The sequence below is a fragment of the Arachis hypogaea genome, chromosome 9, assembly GCF_003086295.3.
Source record: "Arachis hypogaea cultivar Tifrunner chromosome 9, arahy.Tifrunner.gnm2.J5K5, whole genome shotgun sequence".
NCBI classification, from domain to species: domain Eukaryota; kingdom Viridiplantae; phylum Streptophyta; class Magnoliopsida; order Fabales; family Fabaceae; genus Arachis; species Arachis hypogaea.
The window spans coordinates 53,243,138-53,264,900 of NC_092044.1; the positions used below are offsets into that span (position 1 = coordinate 53,243,138).

The 21,763-nt window shown below is 40.5% G+C and overlaps 1 non-coding gene across 1 annotated transcript; it reads right to left on the bottom strand.

Moving 5' to 3' along the window:
* Positions 1-17,593: 17,593 nt before the first annotated feature.
* On the bottom strand, positions 17,594-17,697 carry LOC112714069 (small nucleolar RNA R71). Its single transcript, XR_003159024.1, has one exon. It is a non-coding gene; the product is annotated as a small nucleolar RNA R71 (small nucleolar RNA).
* Positions 17,698-21,763: the final 4,066 nt, after the last annotated feature.

Here is a 21,763-nt window from a genome sequence, read left to right on the forward strand (position 1 = left end):
TTTTGCGTCTGTCATTAATGCCCAGCCTTCAGGAGTTTGAAGCTCGTCACAGTCATTCAATACTGGAATCCTACTCGGAATACCACAGACAAGGTTAAACTTTCCAGATTCCTGGAATCCTACTCGGAATACCACAGACAAGGTTAGACTTTCCGGATTCCCATGAATGCTGCCATCTATCTAGCTTATACCACGAAGATTCTGTTGGGGAATCTAAGAGATATGCGCCCGGCCTAAGGTAGAACGGAAGTGGTTGTCAGTCACGCGCGTTCATAGGTGAGAATGATGATGAGTGTCACAGATCATCACATTCATCAAGTTGAAGTGCAATGTATATCTTGGAATAAGAATAAAAGAGAATTGAATAGAAAATAATAGTAATTGTATTAAAACTTGAGGTACAGCAGAGCTCCACACCCTTAATCTATGGTGTGTAGAAACTCCACCGTTGAAAATACATAAGTGAAAGGTTCAGGCATGGCTGAATGGCCAGCCCCCAAAACGTGATCAATGGCCCCCTAAGATGAAGAATAAAACAAAACTGAGACCAAAGATGAAACGTGGTCAAAAGACAACTAATACACTAGTAAAAAGTCTTATTTATACTAAACTAGCTATTAGGGTTTACATGAGTAAGTAATTGATGCATAAATCCACTTCCAGGGCCCACTTGGTGTATGTTTGGGCTGATCTTGATCTATCCACTAGCTGAGGCTTTTATTGGAGTTGAACGCCAAGTTGTAACGTGTTTCTGGCGTTCAACTCCGGGTTGTGACGTGTTTCTGGCGTTTAACTCCAGATAGCAGCATGTACTTGGCGTTGAGCGCCACTTTACGTCATCAATTCCCGAATAAAGTATAGACTATTATATATTTCTGGAAATCTCTAGATGTCTACTTTCCAACGCCGTTGAGAGCGCGCCATTTGGAGTTCTGTAGCTCCCGAAAATCCATTTTGAGTGCAGGGAGGTCAGATTCCAACAGCATCAGCAGTCCTTTTGTCAGCCTTTTTCAGAGTTTTGCTCAAGTCCCTCAATTTCAGCCAGAAATTACCTGAAATTACACAAAAACACACAAACTCATAGTAAAGTCCAGAAATGTGAATTTAACATAAAAACTAATGAAAACATCCCTAAAAGTAGCTTGAACTTACTAAAAACTACCTAAAAACAATGCCAAAAAGCGTATAAATTATCCGCTCATCAGAGTGTCACTAACGTTGGCCCATCATGCTTAGCTCCACGTTACTCTTCACATTAGTGGTCTTAAGTAGACATAGCTCCTTCTTGCTTCCTTTGTCCTGAAATCAAGCAATTAAAGTGCATCAAAGCTCTATTCTAAGTCATGAGATTATGCATCATCAACTATATCATTCAATTCCTGGCAAATTCTCATGAAATCATGTAAAGTTCACAATGTTTTCTTGAATCAAGGTGTAAGTGTATTTTCATCCAAAACTTGCTTAATTACTAAGAAAATGCATGAAACTACCCTAAAACAGTAAAGAAAAGGTCAGTGAAACTGGTCGAGATGCCATGACATCACAACACCAAACTTAAAGCTTGCTTGTCCCTAAGCAAGTACTGAAACATAGGAAAAATGAATGAAAGAACAAGATAAACAATCCATTGTTATAGAAGTCAAATTCTTGGTTTATAGGGTTTCATGTATAGCAACTTAGGTTCATTCCTTCACTGGTCTTCAGGTCCTTATATTGCCCTTGAATACTTGCTTGATTGCATCCTTTGAGACTTCTTATTTATTGATCCTCCCTTCTTTTCTAGGGTTTATTGCATTCTTTTTAGGCTAAGTGCTCTGTGAGAGGGAGACTCTTTAAGATAAGCTTTCAGCCAACACTCCCAAACCAGTTGGTTCAAGGTGCTAGGTGTTGAGACACCCCTAAGGACTTACTCTCCCAAGTCTCTTTCCCACAGACGTGCACACCACAGGCACATGGTTTGTTATTTTTTTTCTTTCTTGAGACCTTGGTGTCCAGCACCTCTTTGGGTTACTAAGTGCTCTATAGCAAAGGTTGCTCTTGATAGTGGACTTTCGGCTGATAATCCCAGGTTAGTTAACCCAAGTTACCAAGTGATAAGGCACCCCTGACAGTTTATTCATCCAAGCAAATCCCTTGCACAGGAACACCACAGACACATGCCTCAATATTCAAACCCTTGGTGCCTAGCCTCATTTCTTATCACTTTTCTTTCCTTTTTATACTCTTATTGTTCTTTCCCTTTTTCTTATTAGGATCTTGTTAATTGGTTAGTCTCAATAGGATGTGTTCCAAGCATGTGATTTAGCGCTGATGCCAGGGCATTTTGGCCAGTTTCACTGACCTTTTCTTTACTGTTTTTAGGTAATTTCATGCATTTTCTTAGGAAATAAGTTAGTTTTTGGGCAAATATTCACTCAAACCTTGATTCAAGCATACATTGTGCATTTTACATTATTTCATGAGGATTTTGCATGATTTTAATGACAAAATTGTATATTGCATTACCCATGACTTGGACTAGAACTTTGATGCACTCTATTGCTTGATTTCAAGACCAAAAGGAAGCAAGGAATGGGAGGTAACTTGCAAAGTTAAGGAGAAAAGTAATTGCCAAAAACACTCTCAAAAGCCATCAACACCCACGTTAAAGAGTCACATTAACTAAGTTAACGTGAACTCTAACGTGGAGAAGAAAAGTTGAGCCAACGTTATTGACACTTAACATTGTCACTAACGTTGGCAATTGCTCACAAATGGCCACGTTAGAAGCCACGTTAACCCAGTTAACGTGGCCTCTAACGTTAAAGGGGGAAGAGAAGCCAACGTTAGTGACACTCAATATTGTCACTAACGTTGGCCTAAGGTGCAAAGAGCCACGTTAACTCTCACGTTAACTTGGTTAACGTGGGAGCTAACGTAAGAGATGGAGAGTTGTCGACAACGTTAGTGACACTCAACATTGTCACTAACGTTGGAGCAACCACACAACCCCCAAGAGCCACGTTAACCTTCACGTTAACTTGGTTAACGTGGAAGCTAACGATGAGGAATGAAGAATGAGCCAACGTTAGTGACACTCAACATTGTCACTAACGTTGGGATGGCTAAGAATGGCCACGTTAGAAGCCATGTTAACCTAGTTAACGTGGACTCTAACGTGAGACCTAGGGGCACACTTGAACGTTAGTGACAATTTTGAGTGTCACTAACGTTCTCGAAGGTTGGCAAAAGCCACGTTAGAAGCCACGTTAACCTAGTTAACATGAGCTTTAACGTGAAAGAAGGGGCACACTTGAACGTTAGTGACAATGTTGAGTGTCACTAACGTTCTCGAAGGATAACAAGGCAATGTTAAAAGCCACGTTAACCCAGTTAACGTGGGCTTTAACGTGAGGCAAAGGGGTGCATGGCAATGTTAGTGACAATGTTAAGTGTTACTAACGTTCTCGAACTTGTATTTTCACTAACTGTTAAACACCCCTAACGTCTTGAGCTAAAGTCTCTGCCCACTTCACACTTTCTCTCTGCAAGTAAGCAAAGCCCAATTGAAGAAAGGAACTGCTTCAAAGATCCAAAGGCCCAAGACTTGGAGAGCTAACTAGAAGCTGAGAAGAGTAGTATATATAGGAGTAGTTTTGAAATAGAGAGGAGCTTTTTGGGGAGAGGAGCTAGGAGAGAGAACTACACTTGTATTTTTACTTTCTCTGCACTTCTAGCTTTATCATGTATTCTCCATCTTTGATTTTGATTTCTAGAGCTATGAACAACTAAACCCCTTTCATTGGGTTAGGGAGCTCTGTTGTAATTTGATGGATCAATACTAATTTTCTTCTTCTTCTTCTATCTTTCCTTTTAATTTTACTTGAAAGCTTTCGATCTTCATCCAATTGGATAGTTATCTTGGAAAAGAAGCTATTCAAACATGGATCTCTTCGGATCCTTGAAAGAGGAATGAAGAGATTAGCTAGAAATGCTTTCTCATGCTGGACCAAATTGAGTGTGGATGGGTATGTGACTATAATCCTCTAAGCATTTGATTTGGGAAGTGCATGTGGTATAATCAGTGACCACACTTCATCTCTTCTCATGAGCAATTGACCAAGGAATTGGCTATTGATCAAGATTTGAGAGATTGAATTGCAAGAAATTATGATTCAATCACTTAAGATTGCCAAGGAGATCAATGAGTACATTGATTGAGGAAGAGATGAAAATGAAATTGATCCGGAGAATGCAACATCTCCTAAGCCCAATGAACCCCCCATTTCTGATCTTACCCATTCTCTTTACTTTCTGCAATTTACTTTTATGAGCAATTCCCCCATTCCCATTTACAATTCTGCTATTTACTTTCAGTCATTTACTTTCTCGCCATTTTAATTTCTGCAACTATCAACTATATTCATGGATTTGCTCAACTAGATCATTCCTCTAATTAAAGTTGCTTGATCAATCAATCCCTGTGGGATTCGACCTCACTCTATTGTGAGTTTTTACTTGACGACAAATTCGGTACACTTGCCGAATGGGAATTTGTTGAGAGACAAGTTTTACCCCGATCAAGTTTATGGCGCCGTTGCCGGGGATTGATTGTGCATCGACAATGATTACATTAGAGGATCACTAGATTGAGCATTTGTATTTTGTTTGATTTAATTTTCTGTTCAGTTAATTTGCTTTCCGTCTTAGTTTAATTCTTCCCCTCCTCTGTTTCCTAGTTTTTCTTTGCTATTTACAATTCAGTTCTCTAACCCACTAACTGTTTGATATATTGCATCACTGAAACTAACAAGTAATTCTAACAATATACTTTCTGCATTGCTTTTCTTGCTTGTACTCTGTTGGTTGTATGACAGGGAGAAGAAGTGGAGCTTCAACTTCTTTTGATTCTGAACCTGAGAGAACCTTCTTAAGATTAAGAAGGGAGGCAAAAGAAAAACGTGTAGTGGGTGCTGAAGAAGAAGAGGAACACTTGGAAGAATACTTTGAAATAACCATGGAAGACCATCGTGAGGAAGAGGTGCACAACCATGATGGAGGAGGTAGAGCAAATCCTGGTGGGGAAGATAGAAGAGTCTTGGGCTCTTACATTAACCCAAACCCAGGGAACTACGGAAGTAGCATCCAAAAACCAACCATCCATGCCGACAACTTTAAACTAAAGCCACAGCTCATCACCCTCGTTCAGAACAATTGCTCGTTCGGAGGAGGTGTTCATGAAGACCCCAACCAACACTTAAACACATTCCTGAGAATATGTGACACAGTGAAGTCCAATGGCGTTCAACCTGATGCCTATAGACTGTTGTTGTTCCCATTCTCTCTCAGAGACAAGGCAACCAAGTGGTTGGAGTCTTTTCCAAAGGAGAGCTTGACAACTTGGGATGATGTTATGAACAAATTCTTAGCAAGATTTTACCCCTTCAACGAGTCAATCGGCTGAGAGCTGAGGTCCAAACTTTCAGGCAACAAGATGGTGAGACTCTATATGAAGCATGGGAGAGGTTTAAAGACCTAACAAGGAGATATCCATCTGATATGTTCAATGAATGGGTGCAGCTGCACATCTTCTATGAAGGACTGTCATATGAATCTAAGAAGGCCGTAGACCATTCATCCGGAGGTTCTTTGAACAAGAAGAAGACCATTGAGGAAGCCATAGATGTCATTGAAACTGTAGCTGAGAATGACTACTTCTATGCTTCCGAAAGAGGGAACACTAGAGGAGTAATGGAGCTGAACAATGTAGATGCTCTGCTTGCTCAAAACAAGCTCATCACCAAGTAGCTAGCTGACCTCACCAAGAAGATGGAGAGAAGTCAAGTGGCAGCAATCACCACTTCAACTCAAGAGGAAGCAAGTGAAGAGGAAAAAGGCACTCAGGAGCAAGCTAACTACATTGGGAATTCACCTAGATACAACCATGATTCATACTCCAAGACCTACAACTCTGGATGGAGGAATCACCCAAACCTTGGGTGGGGTAATCAACAAGACCAAGGCCAAGACCAAAGACGTCACAACCCTAACAACAATACAGCCCATTCCTTATTTAATGACCAAATCTCTAAAATTGAAACCCTGCTTGAGAGCATATGCAGTGACATCCAAGACAGTAAAGCATTCCGAGAGGAAGTGCAGTCAAATATGCAGAACCAAGATGTTGCCATTGAGAAGCTTAAAACACAAGTTGGTTACCTATTCAATCGGACTTCTGGCAACAACAGAAGTAAAAAGGAGGAATGTCAAGCTATCACTCTAAGGAGTGGGAAGGAACTGAAGGGATTTGACTGGAAGAAGCTAGAAGAAGAGTCAATTGACGAAGGAGAAAGGCAAGATGGAGATCAGAGCCCAACTTCTAAAAGTCAAAAAGAAGAAGGGAAGCTGAAGCCGGATGTCCCGAGAGTTCCATACCCTCAGCAATTGAAGAAAAAGGGGGATGATTACCAATATTTGAGATTTTTAGAAATCTTCAAAAAGCTACAAATCAACATACCCTTTGCTGAAGCAATAGAACAAATGCCTCTCTACGCCAAGTTCTTAAAGGAGCTCATGACTAAGAAGAGAAGCTGGAAGAACAACGAAACTGTGATACTGACCGAAGAATGTAGTGTTATCATTCAGCACAAATTACCCCAGAAATTGAAGGATCCAGGGAGTTTTCAGATCCCCTATGTCATAGGTGAGATCACGGTAGAGAAGGCTCTTTGTGACCTATGAGCCAGCATCAATTTGATGTCAGTAGCTATGATGAGGAAGATGAAGATCGAAGAGGCTAAACCAACAAAGATGGCCCTACAATTGGCAGACCGATCATTCAAGTTCCCTCACGGCATAGTAGAGGATTTGTTGGTAAAGGTGGGAGAGTTCATATTCCCAGCAGATTTTGTGGTCCTAGATATGCAAGAGGAACCCAAGGCTTCCATTATTTTGGGGAGGCCCTTCTTGGCCACTACAGGAGCTGTCATTGACGTCCAAAAAGGTGACCTCACCTTGAGATTACACAATGAAGAGATGACCTTCAACGTATTCAAGGCCATGAGTTACCCACCAGAGCAATTCGGGGAATGCATGAGGTTAGATGCACTTGAGGAAGAAGTACATGAGGACTTTGAGGAAGAAGAACCTGAAGAGCCAGAGAGGGTAGTTGGGGAGGAATATGAATCAAGTGAGGAGGTTGCAGCAATAGAAATTCATACACAAGAAGCACCCAAGGTGGAAAATCAAAAGTCAGAGGCACCAAAGCTTGAGCTCAAAGCACTGCCACCTACTCTCAAATATACATATTTGGGGAAAAACGGAAGTTACCCAGTAATAATAAGCTCATCCCTCAACCAGGATCAAGAGGATGAACTACTCCAAGTACTGCGGAGGCACAAGGATGCCATTGGATGGACTCTTGCTGACCTGAAAGGAATAAGCTCAGCCATATGCATGCACAAGATACTGCTAGAAGAAGATGCCAAACCATCCATTCAATCTCAAAGGAGGCTGAACCCAATTATGAAAGAGGTGGTGCAGAAAGAGGTTATGAAGTTATGGCAGGGAGGGGTGATATACCCTATCTCAGACAGCCCATGGGTCAGCCCTGTACATGTTGTCCCAAAGAAGGGAGGAATAACTGTAGTTCCGAATGAGAGGAATGAATTAATTCCTACAAGGACCGTCACTGGATGGCGGATGTGCATAGACTACAGAAAACTCAATGAAGCTACACGAAAAGATCATTTCCCGCTTCCATTCATGGACCAGATGTTGGAATGACTTGCAGGCCATGCATTTTATTGTTTTCTCGATGGCTATTCAGGATATAACCAAATAGTGGTTGATCCTAGAGACCAAGAGAAAACCTCCTTCACATGCCCATATGGAGTGTTTGCTTATAGGCGCATGCCATTTGGGCTATGTAATGCACCTGCAACATTCCAACGCTGCATGCTTTCTATCTTCTCAGACATGATAGAGATATTCATTGAAGTTTTTATGGATGATTTTTCAGTATTTGGAGATTCTTTTCCTAGTTGCCTACATCACCTAGCCCTGGTATTCAAGAGATGTCAAGAGACCAATCTGGTTTTGAACTGGGAAAAATGTCATTTCATGGTGACAGGAGGAATAGTCCTTGGTCATAAGGTTTCTAACCAGGGTATTGAGGTGGACAGAGCTAAAGTGGAAATTATTGAAAAACTTCCTCCACCCGGTGATGTCAAGGCAATTAGGAGCTTTTTAGGGCATGCAGGTTTTTATAGAAGGTTTATTAAGGATTTTTCAAAGATAGCAAAGCCCTTAAGCAATCTCCTTGTAGCTGACACACCATTTGTCTTCGATGAAACATGCATGTTGGCTTTTGAGAACTTGAAAATGAGGCTATCCTCTGCACCTATCATCTCCCCACCTGATTGGAACTTACCTTTTGAACTAATGTGTGATGCATCTGATTATGCAATAGGGGCAGTGTTAGGACAGAGGAAAGATGGCTTAGTCCATGTGATAGACTATGCCAGCAAGGTCCTTAATGATGCTCAAAGAAATTATACCACAACCGAACAGGAACTGCTGGCAATAGTCTTCGCATTTGACAAGTTTAGATCATACCTCATTGGTGCAAAAGTAATTGTTTTCACAAATCACACAGCACTTAAATATTTGTTTGCTAAGAAGGAATCAAAACCAAAACTAATAAGATGGATCTTATTGTTGCAGGAATTTGATATTGAAATCAGAGATAAGAAAGGAGTGGAGAACAAGGTAGCAGATCACCTCTCCAGAATCCCTCAGGATGAAGGTGGGGGACATGATACTCAAGTGAACGAGCTCTTTCCTGATGAGCAGTTGATGATAGTTCACAAGGCTCCATGGTTTGCAGACATAGCCAACTTCAAGGCAACTGGGGCTTTACCACCAGAGATACATAAACATCAGAAAAGAAAACTCATGAATGATGCAAAATACTTTGTCTGGGATGAGCCATATCTCTTCAAGAAGTGTTCAGATGGTGTCCTCAGAAGATGTGTTTCGGAAGAAGAAGGACGAGGGGTGCTATGGAATTGCCACAACTCAAGATATGGAGGCCACTTTGGAGGGGACAGAACTGCAGCAAAGGTTCTACAAAGTGGGTTCTTTTGGCCAACCCTTTTCAAGGACGCCAAAGAACTGGTAAAAAGCTACAATGAATGCCAAAGAACGGGAAACTTGCCCAAAAGAAATGCCATGCCACAAAATTTCATCCTAGAGCTGGAACTGTTTGATGTCTGGGGAATAGATTTCATGGGGCCATTTCCAACTTCATATGCAAACAAGTACATCTTAGTAGCTATGGATTATGTCTCCAAGTGGGTGGAGGCCATTGCAACTCCAACGAATGATAACAAGGTGGTTATGAACTTCCTCAGGAAGAATATCTTTAGCCGGTTTGGAGTCCCAAGAGCCCTCATCAGTGATGGAGGGAGCCATTTTTGTAACAGACCATTAGAGGCTCTTCTCCTACGATACGGGGTAAAACACAAGGTAGCCACACCTTACCACCCCTAAACAAATGGACAGACTGAGATATCCAACAGAGAACTAAAGAGAATTCTGGAAAAGACTGGGGGTGCATCAAGAAAGGATTGGTCAAAGAAGCTGGATGATGCTCTTTGGGCATACAGAACAGCATTCAAAACACCACTTGGAATGTCCCCATATCAGTTGGTGTATGGTAAAGCTTGTCACTTGCCACTGGAGCTAGAACACAAAGCTTTATGGGCTATCAAGATACAAAATTTTGATAGCATAACATCTTTCACAACCACTCTTTCCGGATTTGGCATCTAATTAAATTGGAGAAATAAAATAGGAGAATCTATGTCATGAATTATCAAAAACAAATACAAGTCAGTCCATGGGAGTCACAATTTAATTGATCTTCGATTTGTAATCCGAAGCTAATATTGAATATATATTAATTAATAACATGTGGAGAACCTTCCTCTTATACTATAAAGATCCATTAGACTCTTAAACTTTGTGAAATTTTGTATTGAGTACATTGCATTGATACAACCAACAAGCAAGTTAGAAAGAATCTAGTACTGGTGCAAAGAGAATTTTGCAGCTGCAAGAGATGGAGGAATTCAGGTCGCAAGCATATGAAAATACCAAGATGTACAAGGAGAAGGCAAAGAGAAGACATGACTGACATCTTGCACCCAGAAGTTTCGAAAGGGGGCAGCGAGTGCTCCTATACAATTCCAAAATAAGACTGTTCCCAGAAAAACTCAAATCAAGGTAGTCCGGGCCCTTTCTTGTCACAAAGGTCTCGCCGTATGGGCAGGTAGAAGTCATGGACGAAGGTTCAGAAAGGACTTTTACAGTGAATGGACAAAGACTCAAGCATTATCTGGGCAACATGGGGGAAAACCCCAGGATGAAATACCATCTCAAGTGAGTGAGGACTCATCGAGCTAGCGACGATAAAAAAAAAGTGCTTTGTTGGGAGGCAACCCAACCTCAGGTAGTCATTTTGATCTTCATTTCAATAAAGATCACAAGTTGTTTCCCCCTGTATTGCAAGGAGCTAAGTTTGGTGTTTCACACCAGGACAGTCAAAGGAGACAGTGTAATTCTAAGTTTGGTGTCCCACCAAAAGGACATTCGGTTAGAATTACACTTTCTCCCAAAAACACATTGCTAGCTCTAACCAATTGAGGGAAACCATTCAGATGTAGTTAGACTTTAGTTAATAATTGTTCTGTTAACAACAAGATATGAGTTTATCAGCATATATGCAAGATTGTGTACTAAACAAGGAACTAAGTTTGGTGTTCACACACCAAAGCAAGTTCATAAGACACAAGCACATGCAAGCTAATTATTCCTCAAGTGCTTTGGGAACAAGCAACTTCCAATAACTTTACAGGAACCTTATGGTGCCCCTTCACTTAAGGAAGCAAAGAGCAGGAGGAGAACGAAAAGAAGGCGATTAGAAGTTGTCACCTGAAGGTTGTATTGTCACTTAATTCCATATATTTACAGTTCGAACATTGGAAGCTCAAATGCAATCTTGATTAATGATTTCCAGTGAGGCCTAAACATGTTTTCTTTTAAAACTCTACCTTGTTGTTGAGCATGGTCTGTGATTCTGGTTTGAGTGTCACTACATCTTTCCCTTATTTACTTGTAAGCTTGTCTATTTGTATGAAGAAGAGAATGTCTATGTTTACAAAAGACCAGAAAGGAGTTCATAATGTGGAAGTGCATTCATGAATCTTTGGGGGTAGTCATAAGTTAGCTAAGTTGGTTCAACCACAAGGCTAGGATGACAACTATCTATCCTGAATGCTTTACTTTTGATATACCCATGAGACTAAGATAACAACAAGATCCTAATAAGAGAAAAAGGGAAAGAACAAGGGAAGTGAAAAACAAAAGAAAAAGAGTAAGCAATAAGGCTAGGCACCAATGGTTTTCCTTAAGACATGTGTCTGTGGTGCTCCTGTGTGGGGGATCTACTTGGATGAATAAGCTCATTGGGGTGCTTTATCACCTGGTAACTTAGGTTAACTAACTCAGAATTATCAGCTGAAAATCCACTATCAAGAGTAACCCTCACCACAGAGCATTTAGTAACCCAAAGAGGTGCTGGACACCAAGGTCTCAAGGAAAGAAAATAAATAAACTATATGCCTGTAGTGTGTATGTATGGGGGAGAGACTTGAGTAAGTAAGTCCTTAGGGGTGCTTCAACACCTAGCACCTTGAACCAACTGGTTCGGGAGTGTTGGCTGAAAGCTTATCCTAAAGAGTTACCCCCTTACAAAACACTTAGCCTAAATAACACAAACAGCCCTTGAAATAACAATAAAAAGATCAATAAATACAGGTCTCATGGGACATAACAAAGTGAGTAATTTAAGAGATGATAAAGGTCTGAAAGCCAGTAGTGGAATGAACCTAAGTTGCTATGCATGAAACCACCATAAAATCAGTAATATGACTTCCACAAGAATGACTCATTTCTCTGGAGATTTCATTCATCACTCTCTTGTTCCAGTACTTGCTTAGGGACAAGCAAGCTTTAAGTTTGGTGTTGTGATGCCAGGGCATTTTGGCCAGTTTCACTGACCTTTTCTTTACTGTTTTTACGTAATTTCATGCATTTTCTTAGGAAATAATTTAGTTTTGGGCAAATATTCACTCAGACCTTAATTCAAGCATACATTGTGCATTTTACATTATTTCATGAGGATTTTGCATGATTTTAATGACAAAATTGTATATTGCATTACCCATGACTTGGACTAGAACTTTGATGCACTCTATTGCTTGATTTCAGGACCAAAAGGAAGCAAGGAATGGGAGGTAACTTGCAAAGTTAAGGAGAAAAGTAATTGCCAAAAACACTCTCAAAAGCCATCAACACCCACGTTAAAGAGTCACGTTAACTAAGTTAACGTGAACTCTAACGTGGAGAAGAGAAGTTGAGCCAACGTTAGTGACACTTAACATTGTCACTAACGTTGGCAATTGCTCACAAATGGCCACGTTAGAAGCCACGTTAACCCAGTTAACGTGGCCTCTAACGTTAAAGGGGGAAGAGAAGCCAACGTTAGTGACACTCAACATTGTCACTAACATTGGCCTAAGGTGCAAAGAGCCACGTTAACTCTCACGTTAACTTGGTTAACGTGGGAGCTAACGTAAGAGATGGATAGTTGTCGACAACGTTAGTGACACTCAACATTGTCACTAACGTTGGAGCAACCACACAACCCCCAAGAGCCACGTTAACCTTCACGTTAACTTGGTTAACGTGGAAGCTAACGATGAGGAATGAAGAATGAGCCAACGTTAGTGGCACTCAACATTGTCACTAACGTTGTGATGGCTAAGAATGGCCACATTAGAAGCCATGTTAACCTAGTTAACGTGGACTCTAACGTGAGACCTAGGGGCACACTTGAACGTTAGTGACAATGTTGAGTGTCACTAACGTTCTCGAAGGTTGGCAAAAGCCACGTTAGAAGCCACGTTAACCTAGTTAACGTGAGCTTTAACGTGAAAGAAGGGGCACACCTGAATGTTAATGACAATGTTGAGTGTCACTAACGTTCTCGAAGGATAACAAGGCAACGTTAAACGCCACGTTAACCCAGTTAACGTGGGCTTTAACGTGAGGCAAAGGGGTGCATGCCAACGTTAGTGACAATGTTAAGTGTCACTAACGTTCTCGAACTTGTATTTTCACTAACTGTTAAACACCCCTAACATCTTGAGCTAAAGTCTCTGCCCACTTCACACTTTCTCTCTACAAGTAAGCCAAGCCCAATTGAAGAAAGGAACTGCTTCAAAGATCCAGAGGCCTAAGACTTGGAGAGCTAACTAGAAGTTGAGAAGAGTAGTATATATAGGAGTATTTTTGAAATAGAGAGGAGCTTTTTGGGGAGAGGAGCTAGGAGAGAGAACTACTCTTGTATTTTTACTTTCTCTGCACTTCTAGCTTTATCATGTATTCTCCATCTTTGATTTTGATTTCTAGAGCTATGAACAACTAAACCCCTTTCATTGGGTTAGGGAGCTCTGTTGTAATTTGATGGATCAATACTAATTTTCTTCTTCTTCTTCTATCTTTCCTTTTGATTTTACTTGAAAGCTTTCGATCTTCATCCAATTGGATAGTTATCTTGGAAAAGAAGCTATTCAAACATGGATCTCTTCGGATACTTGAAAGAGGAATGAAGAGATTAGCTAGAAATGCTTTCTCATGCTGGACCAAATTGAGTGTGGATGGGTATGTGACTATAACCCTCTAAGCATTTGATTTGGGAAGTGCATGTGGTATAATCAGTGACCACACTTCATCTCTTCTCATGAGCAATTGACCAAGGAATTGGCTATTGATCAAGATTTGAGAGATTGAATTGCAAGAAATTGTGATTCAATCACTTAAGATTGCCAAGGAGATCAATGAGTGCATTGATTGAGGAAGAGATGAAAATGAAATTGATCCGGAGAATGCAACATCTCCTAAGCCCAATGAACCCCCCATTTCTGATCTTACCCATTCTCTTTACTTTCTGCAATTTACTTTTATGAGCAATTCCCCCATTCCCATTTACAATTCTGCTATTTACTTTCAGTCATTTACTTTCTCGCCATTTTAATTTTTGCAACTATAAACTATATTCATGGATTTGCTCAACTAGATCATTCCTCTAATTAAAGTTGCTTGATCAATCAATCCCTGTGGGATTCGACCTCACTCTATTGTGAGTTTTTACTTGACGACAAATTCGGTACACTTGCCGAATGGGAATTTGTTGAGAGACAAGTTTTACCCCGATCAAGAGCATATAATTGCCTAATTGCCTTGTTGGTGAACCAACTTAGCTAATTAATTACTATACCACAAAATTAAGAACTCACTTCATAAGATAAACTCACTCTTGTTTTTCATAACATTTTCTTTTTAATTGACTTAAAAAGACAAGCATACATATAAGCAAGATGAAAATGAAAACTAGGGACTTAGACCAACACACTTATATGTGACTAAGGAGAGAACAAGTAGAATATGGATATCCCTGAGAACAATATTCAATCATACTTTCAATTAAAGCACTACAACTCAGGGTATCTTGGCCAGTTTCACTGACCTTTTCTTTACTGTTTTAGGGTAGTTTCATGCATTTTCTTAGTAAATAGGCAAGTTTTGGATGAAAATACACTTACACATTGATTCAAGCAATTATTGTGAACTTTACATGATTTCACGAGGATTAGGCAGGAATTGTATGATAAAATTGATGATGCATAATCTCATGATTTGGAATAGAGCTTTGATGCACCTTAATTGCTTGATTTCAGGACAAAGGAAGCAAGAAGGAACCACGTTAGCAGCCATGTTAATCTAATTAACATGACCACTAACGTGCAATGGGACAAGCCTGTAGCGTTAATGGAAAAATTGATCGCCAATAACACCTTTGAAGCCATCATAAGCCCATGTTAGTTGCCACGTTAACTACATTAACATGGTAGCTAATGTAGAAGAGGAAGAGGAGCTCGAATGTTAGTGGTAAAAGTGGTTGCCACTAACATTCCATAAAGGAACAATGAAGCCACGTTAAGAGTCACGTTAATCCAATTAACGTGAACTCTAACGTGGGATGAAGAACCAATCACCAACATTAGTGACACTCACCTTTGTCACTAACGTTGGACCAACCCAAGAGTGCCCACGTTAGTGGTCACATTAAGACCACTAACGTGGGAGATAACGTGGAGCTAAGCATGATAAGCCAACGTTAGTGACACTCACCTTTGTCACTAACGTTGGAGATGGCAATCACTACCACGTTAGTAGCCATGTTAATCTAATTAACGTGAGCTCTAACATGGGAGGGATGGGCGTTTGGAGCGTTAGTAACAAAGGTAAGTGTCACTAACGCTCTCGAAGCTTAGGCATGCCCACGTTAGGAGTCACATTAGTTATACTAACGTGAACTCTAACGTAGGGAAGGGGGCACAAGGCAACGTTATTGGAAAAGGTGATTCCCAATAACGTTTGTGAAGGACCAAGAGGCAACGTTAGTGGTCACGTTAGTACCACTAACGTTGAAGTTAACGTTGATCATTTTGGGTTGGAACGTTAGTGGAAAAGGTGATTGTCACTAACGTTCTCGAATCCACTTCACACTTTTTCTACAAACAAAGCTGAGCCCACTGAAGATTGTAACTGCTTCAACTCAAGATCAAAGGCCCATATCCAAGACTTGGAGAACTCACTAGAAGATCAAGAAGAGTAGTATATATAGGAGTAGTTTTGAACTATTGGGGAGCTTTTTGCACTTTTGGAGAATTAAACTCTGTATATTTACTTTCTGCATGTATTCTGTTCTACCCTTTTTCATTTCCATTTCTAAAGCTATGAACAACTAAACCCCTTTTATTGGGTTAGGGAGCTCTGTTGTAATTTGATGGATCAATTATAGTTTTCATTCTCTTCCTCTTTCTTTTCTCTTGATTTACTAGAAAGCTTTCGATCTTAATCTAATTGGTTAGTTGTCTTGGAAAAGAACCTCTCCAAAATTGAATCTCCTTTGAGCCTTGGAAAAGGGATGAGGAGATCATGCTAGAAATGCTTTCTCATGTTGGACCAAATTGGAGTTTGGGCGGATATAGTGACATGTAATCCTCCCAACACTTTGATTTGGAAATACATGTGGTATAATTAGTGACCAAACTTCATCTCTTCCTATGAGCAATTAAATCAAGGAATTAGACAATTGTTCAAGCTTAGAGAGATTGGATTGCCAAGGAATTGGGATCCAATCACTTAAGATTGCCAAGGAGATCAATGAATGCATTGATTGAGGAAGAGATGAGAATGAACTTGATCTGGAGAATGCAACATCTCCTAAGCCCAATGAATCCCCATCTCTGATCTTACCTATTCTCTTTACTTTTGCCATATATTTCCATGTTCATCTTCCCAAATCCCCATTTAAAATTCTGTACTTTATTTTCTGCAATTTACTTTCCCCGCCATTTAATTTCCTGCAAATCTCAACTACATTCTGTTTAGCTCAACTAGCACACTCTTCTAACTAAAGTTGCTTGACCAATCAATCCCTGTGGGATTCGACCTCACTCTATTGTGAGTTTTTACTTGACGACAATTCGGTATACTTACCGAAGGGAAATTTATTGGGAGACAAGTTTTTATAAATCAAGTTTATGGTGCCGTTGCCGGGGATTGAATTTGTATCGACAATGATTAAGTTGGAAGTTGACTAGATTGAGCATTTTCTTTTTATTGTTTAATTTGCCTAGTCATTTACTCTTAGTTTCAATTAATCTTCTTCCTCATCCCCTCTCCCCTCGTTGTTTTCTTTTTCTTTGGAATTACTTACAATTCTGCTCACTAACCCACTAACTACTTGATAATTTGCACCACTCACACTAACAATCACTCTAACAAGAATAATCACTTCGTTTGTTTTCTTACTGTGTGCTCTGTTAGTTGTATGACAGGGAGACGAAGCAGAGCATCAACTTCCTTTGATTTCGAACCTGAGAGGACCCTCCGTAGATTGAGGAGAGAAGTAAGAGGAAAAAGAGTTATTGGTGTTGAGGAAGAGGAAAAGTACTTTGAAACAAATATGGAGGAGAACATGGAAAACAACCATGAAGAAGAAGCTCACAACCATGCCAGAGAAGGCCCTGTGAATCATGTTGGGCAGGAAAGAAAAGTATTAGGCTCTTACATCAATCCAAACCCAGAAAATTATGGAAGTAGCATCGAAAAGCCCACCATACATGCCAACAACTTTGAATTAAAACCCCAGCTCATCACCCTTGTTCAGAATAATTGCTCATTTGGAGAAAGTGCCCAAGAAGACCCCAATCAATATCTAACCACCTTCCTAAGAATAGTTGACACCGTGAAGTCTAATGGTGTTCATCCGGATGTCTATAGATTATTTTTGTTCATATTCTCACTCAGGGATAAAGCATCTAAGTGGCTGGAGTCCTTCTCGAATGAGAGTTTAACGAATTGGGAAGACGTGGTAAACAAATTTTTGGTAGGATTCTATCCTCCTCAAAGAATCAATAGGCTGAGAGCTGAGGTACAAACTTTCAGGCAATAAGATGGTGAAACTCTTTATGAGGCATGGGAGAGGTTTAAGGACTTAACAAGAAGATGTCCACGAGACATATTCAATGAATGGGTTCAAGTACACATCTTCTATGAAGGTCTTTCTTATGAGTCAAAGAAGGCTGTAGACCATTCATGAGGGGGCTCTTTAAACAAGAAGAAAACCATTGAAGAACCCATAAATGTCATTGAGACTGTCGCTGAGAATGACTACTTCTATGCTTCTAAAAGAACCAACACTTGAAGAGTAATGGAGCTGAACCACATGGATGCATTGCTGGCTCAAAACAAGATGATCACCAAGCAGCTAGCAGATCTTACCAAGAAGGTGGAAGAAAACCAAGTCACAGCAGTCATCACCTCATCACCAGCTCAAGAAGGAGTGAATGTAGAAGAAGAGGGTGACTGGGAACAAGCCAACAATGTTAGAAACTCACCCAGACAGACCTATGATCCATACTCCAAAACTTATAATTCTGGTTGGAGAAACCACCCTAACTTTGGGTGGGGAAATCAACAAGACCAAGGCCAAGACCAGAGACGCCACAACCACAATCCCAACAACAATGCAACTCACTAACATACCTCACAGAGATCCTATCAACACCCACCTAATCACCCTTCTCAACCACCTAATCTAAACCCACCATCACCAACCGAAGATAGACTTTCCAAAATTGAGACTCTACTTAAAAGAATATGTAAGGAAATTCAAGACAGTAAAGTTTTTCGGGAAGAAGTGCGATCCAATATGCAGAATCAAGATGCTGTCATCAAGAAACTTGAAACACAAATTGGCTACTTATTCAAGCAAGCCCCTGTCCACAACATTCACAGCAACACTAATCCAATTCCAAGGGAGGAGTGTCAGGCTATCACTCTTAGAAATGGGAAGGAATTGAGGGAGACCTACAAGAAACCACAAGAGAAGAACTCAGATGAAAAAAAAGGGACAAGAGGAAATGCTAGTCTCCACTCCTAAGCCCCAACATGAGGGAGAAGTGATGAAACCATGCTTCCCAAAAGCCTCATACCCCCAGCAATTAAAGAAGAAAGGAGAGGACAACCAATTCTCAAGGTTCTTGGAAATCTTCAAGAAATTACAGATCAACATACCCTTTGCTGAAGCAATAGAGCAAATGCCGCTCTATGCCAAGTTCTTAAAGGAGTTAATGACCAAGAAGAGAAGCTGGCAGAACAACAAAACTGTGATACTCACCGAAGAATGCAGTGCCATCATCCAGCATAAATTATCTCAGAAATTGAAGGATCATGGGAGTTTCCAAATCCCTTGTATCATAGGGGAAATTACGGTGGAGAAGGCTTTATGTGATCTAGGGGCAAGCATAAATCTGATGTCCTTAGCAATGATGCGAAAGATGAGGATTGAGGAGGCCAAACCAACAAGAATGGCCCTGCAACTAGCAGACAGGTCATTCAAATTTTCTCACGAAATAGTGGAAGACTTGTTGGTAAAGGTATGAGACTTTATCTTTCCAGCAGACTTCATAGTGTTGGATATGGAGGAAGGAGCTAAGACCTCTATCACCTTGGGAAGGCCATTTTTAGCCACTGTTGGAGCCATCATTGATGTCCAAAAGGGTGAACTTTTCCTTAGACTACATGAGGAGAAAATGATATTCAATGTGTTCAAGGCCATGAGTTACCCACAAGACTCACTAGGACAATGTATGAGGTTGGACTCAGTGGATGCTGTGGTACAAAAGACTCTTGAAGAAGAAAAACTTGAGGGTTTAATAGAAGAAGAGGAGTCAGCATCAAGCCAAGAGGTTGCAACAGCTGAAACTCATGTTCATGGCACACTAGAGGGGAAGGACAAAAGAAAAGAAGCACCCAAACTTGAATTAAAGGCACTACTGCCCACTCTCAAGTATGCATACTTAGGAGAGAATAAAATCTATCCAGTGATCATAAATTCCGCCCTCAGCCAAGAACAGGAGAAAGAATTACTTCAAGTCTTACAAAAGCATAAGGATGCCATCGGATGGACATTTGCTGACTTGAAGGGAATCAGTTCAGCCATATGCATGCATAAGATACTATTGGAAGATGATGCCAAACGTTCCATTCAACCCAAAGGAGGCTGAATCCAATTATGAAGGAAGTGGTACAGAAAGAAGTCATGAAGTTGTGGCAGGGAGGAGTAATCTACCCAATTTTGGATAGCCCATGGGTCAGCCCTGTCCAAGTGGTCCCCAAGAAAGGAGGAATCAATGTGGTACCCAATGAAAGGAATGAGCTAATCCCTACAAGAACTGTCACAGGATGGAGGATGTGTATTGATTACAGAAAACTCAATGAAGCCACGAGAAAAGATCATTTCCCACTCCCCTTCATGGACCAGATGCTAGAAAGACTTGCAGGACACGCATACTATTATTTTCTAGATGGTTATTCAGGATATAACCAATTAGTGGTTGATCCAAGAGATCAGGAGAAAACATCATTTACTTGCCCATATGGGGTGTTTGCCTATAGGCGCATGCCATTTGGGCTATGTAATGTGCCAACAACTTTTCAACGATGCATGCTTTCCATCTTCTCTGATATGATAGAGAAGTACATTGAAGTCTTCATGGATGACTTCTCAGTGTTCAGAGATTCCTTTCCTAATTGCCTAAATCATCTTGCCTTGGTATTAGAAAGATGTCAAGAGACCAATTTGGTCTTGAATTGGGAAAAATGCCATTTTATGGTGACAGATGGAATAGTCCTTGGCCATAAAGTTTCTAACCAAGGTATTGAGGTAGACAGAGCTAAGGTGGAGCTAATTGAAAAATTACCTCCACCAAGTGATGTCAAGGCAATTAGAAGCTTTTTGGGGCATGCTGGCTTCTACAAAAGATTTATTAAAGATTTTTCAAAAATAGCCAAGCCCTTAAGCAATCTCCTTATGTCTGATACACCATTTATCTTTGATGAGAAGTGCATGCTCGCATTTGAAAACTTGAAAAAGAAGCTATCCTCAGCTCCTATCATCACCCCACCTGATTGGAATTTTCCATTCGAATTGATATGTGATGCATCTAATTTCGCAGTTGGGGCAGTGTTAGGACAGAGAAAAGAAAATTTGGTGCATGTCATATTCTATGCCAGCAAGGTCCTCAATGACACTCAATGAAATTATACCACTACCGAAAAGGAATTGCTGGCAATAGTTTTTGCATTTGACAAATTTATATCATACCTCATTGGTTCTAAAGTTATTATTTTCACTGATCACACAACATCAAATATCTATTTGCCAAACAGGAGACAAAACCAAGACTAATCAGATGGATCTTATTATTGCAGGAATTCAACATTGAGATTAGAGACAAAAAGGGTGTGGAGAACAAGGTAGCAGATCATCTATCCAGAATCCCTTGTGAGAAAGATGCTACACATGATGCAAGTGTAAATGAGTTCTTCCCAGATGAGCAGTTAATGTTGGTTCACAAAGCACCCTGGTTTGCAGATATTACCAATTTTAAAGGAGCCGGTGACCTACCCCCTAGGATCAACAAACATCAAAGAAGAAAACTCATCAATGATGCTAAGTATTTCATTTAAGATGAACCTTATCTCTTCAAGAAATACTCAGATGGAATCCTTAGGAGGTGCATTTCAGAAGAAGAAGGATGGGAGGTCCTATAGAGTTGTCATAGCGCTAGCTATTGAGGTCATTTTGGATGAGAAAGAACCACAGCAAAGGTACTACAATGTGGGTTCTTCTGGCCCACTATCTTCAAGGATGCTAAGGAACTGGTGAGGAGCTGCAATGAGTGCCAAAGGGCTGGAAATCTGCCCAAGAGAAATGAGATGCCACAGCAATACATTCTAGAACTTGAACTGTTCGATGTATGGGGGATCGACTTCATGGGACCATTCCCAACCTCATATTCGAACAAGTATATCTTGGTGGCAGTGGACTATGTATCTAAGTGGGTGGAGGCCGTGGCAACCCCAACAAATGACAATAAGGTGGTCATAAACTTTCTTAGAAAGAATATCTTCACCAGATTTGGAGTCCCATGAGCTCTCATCAGTAACGGAGGGAGTCATTTCTGCAATAGACCATTGGAGACCCTACCCCAAAAGTATGGGGTGAAGTATAAGGTTGCCA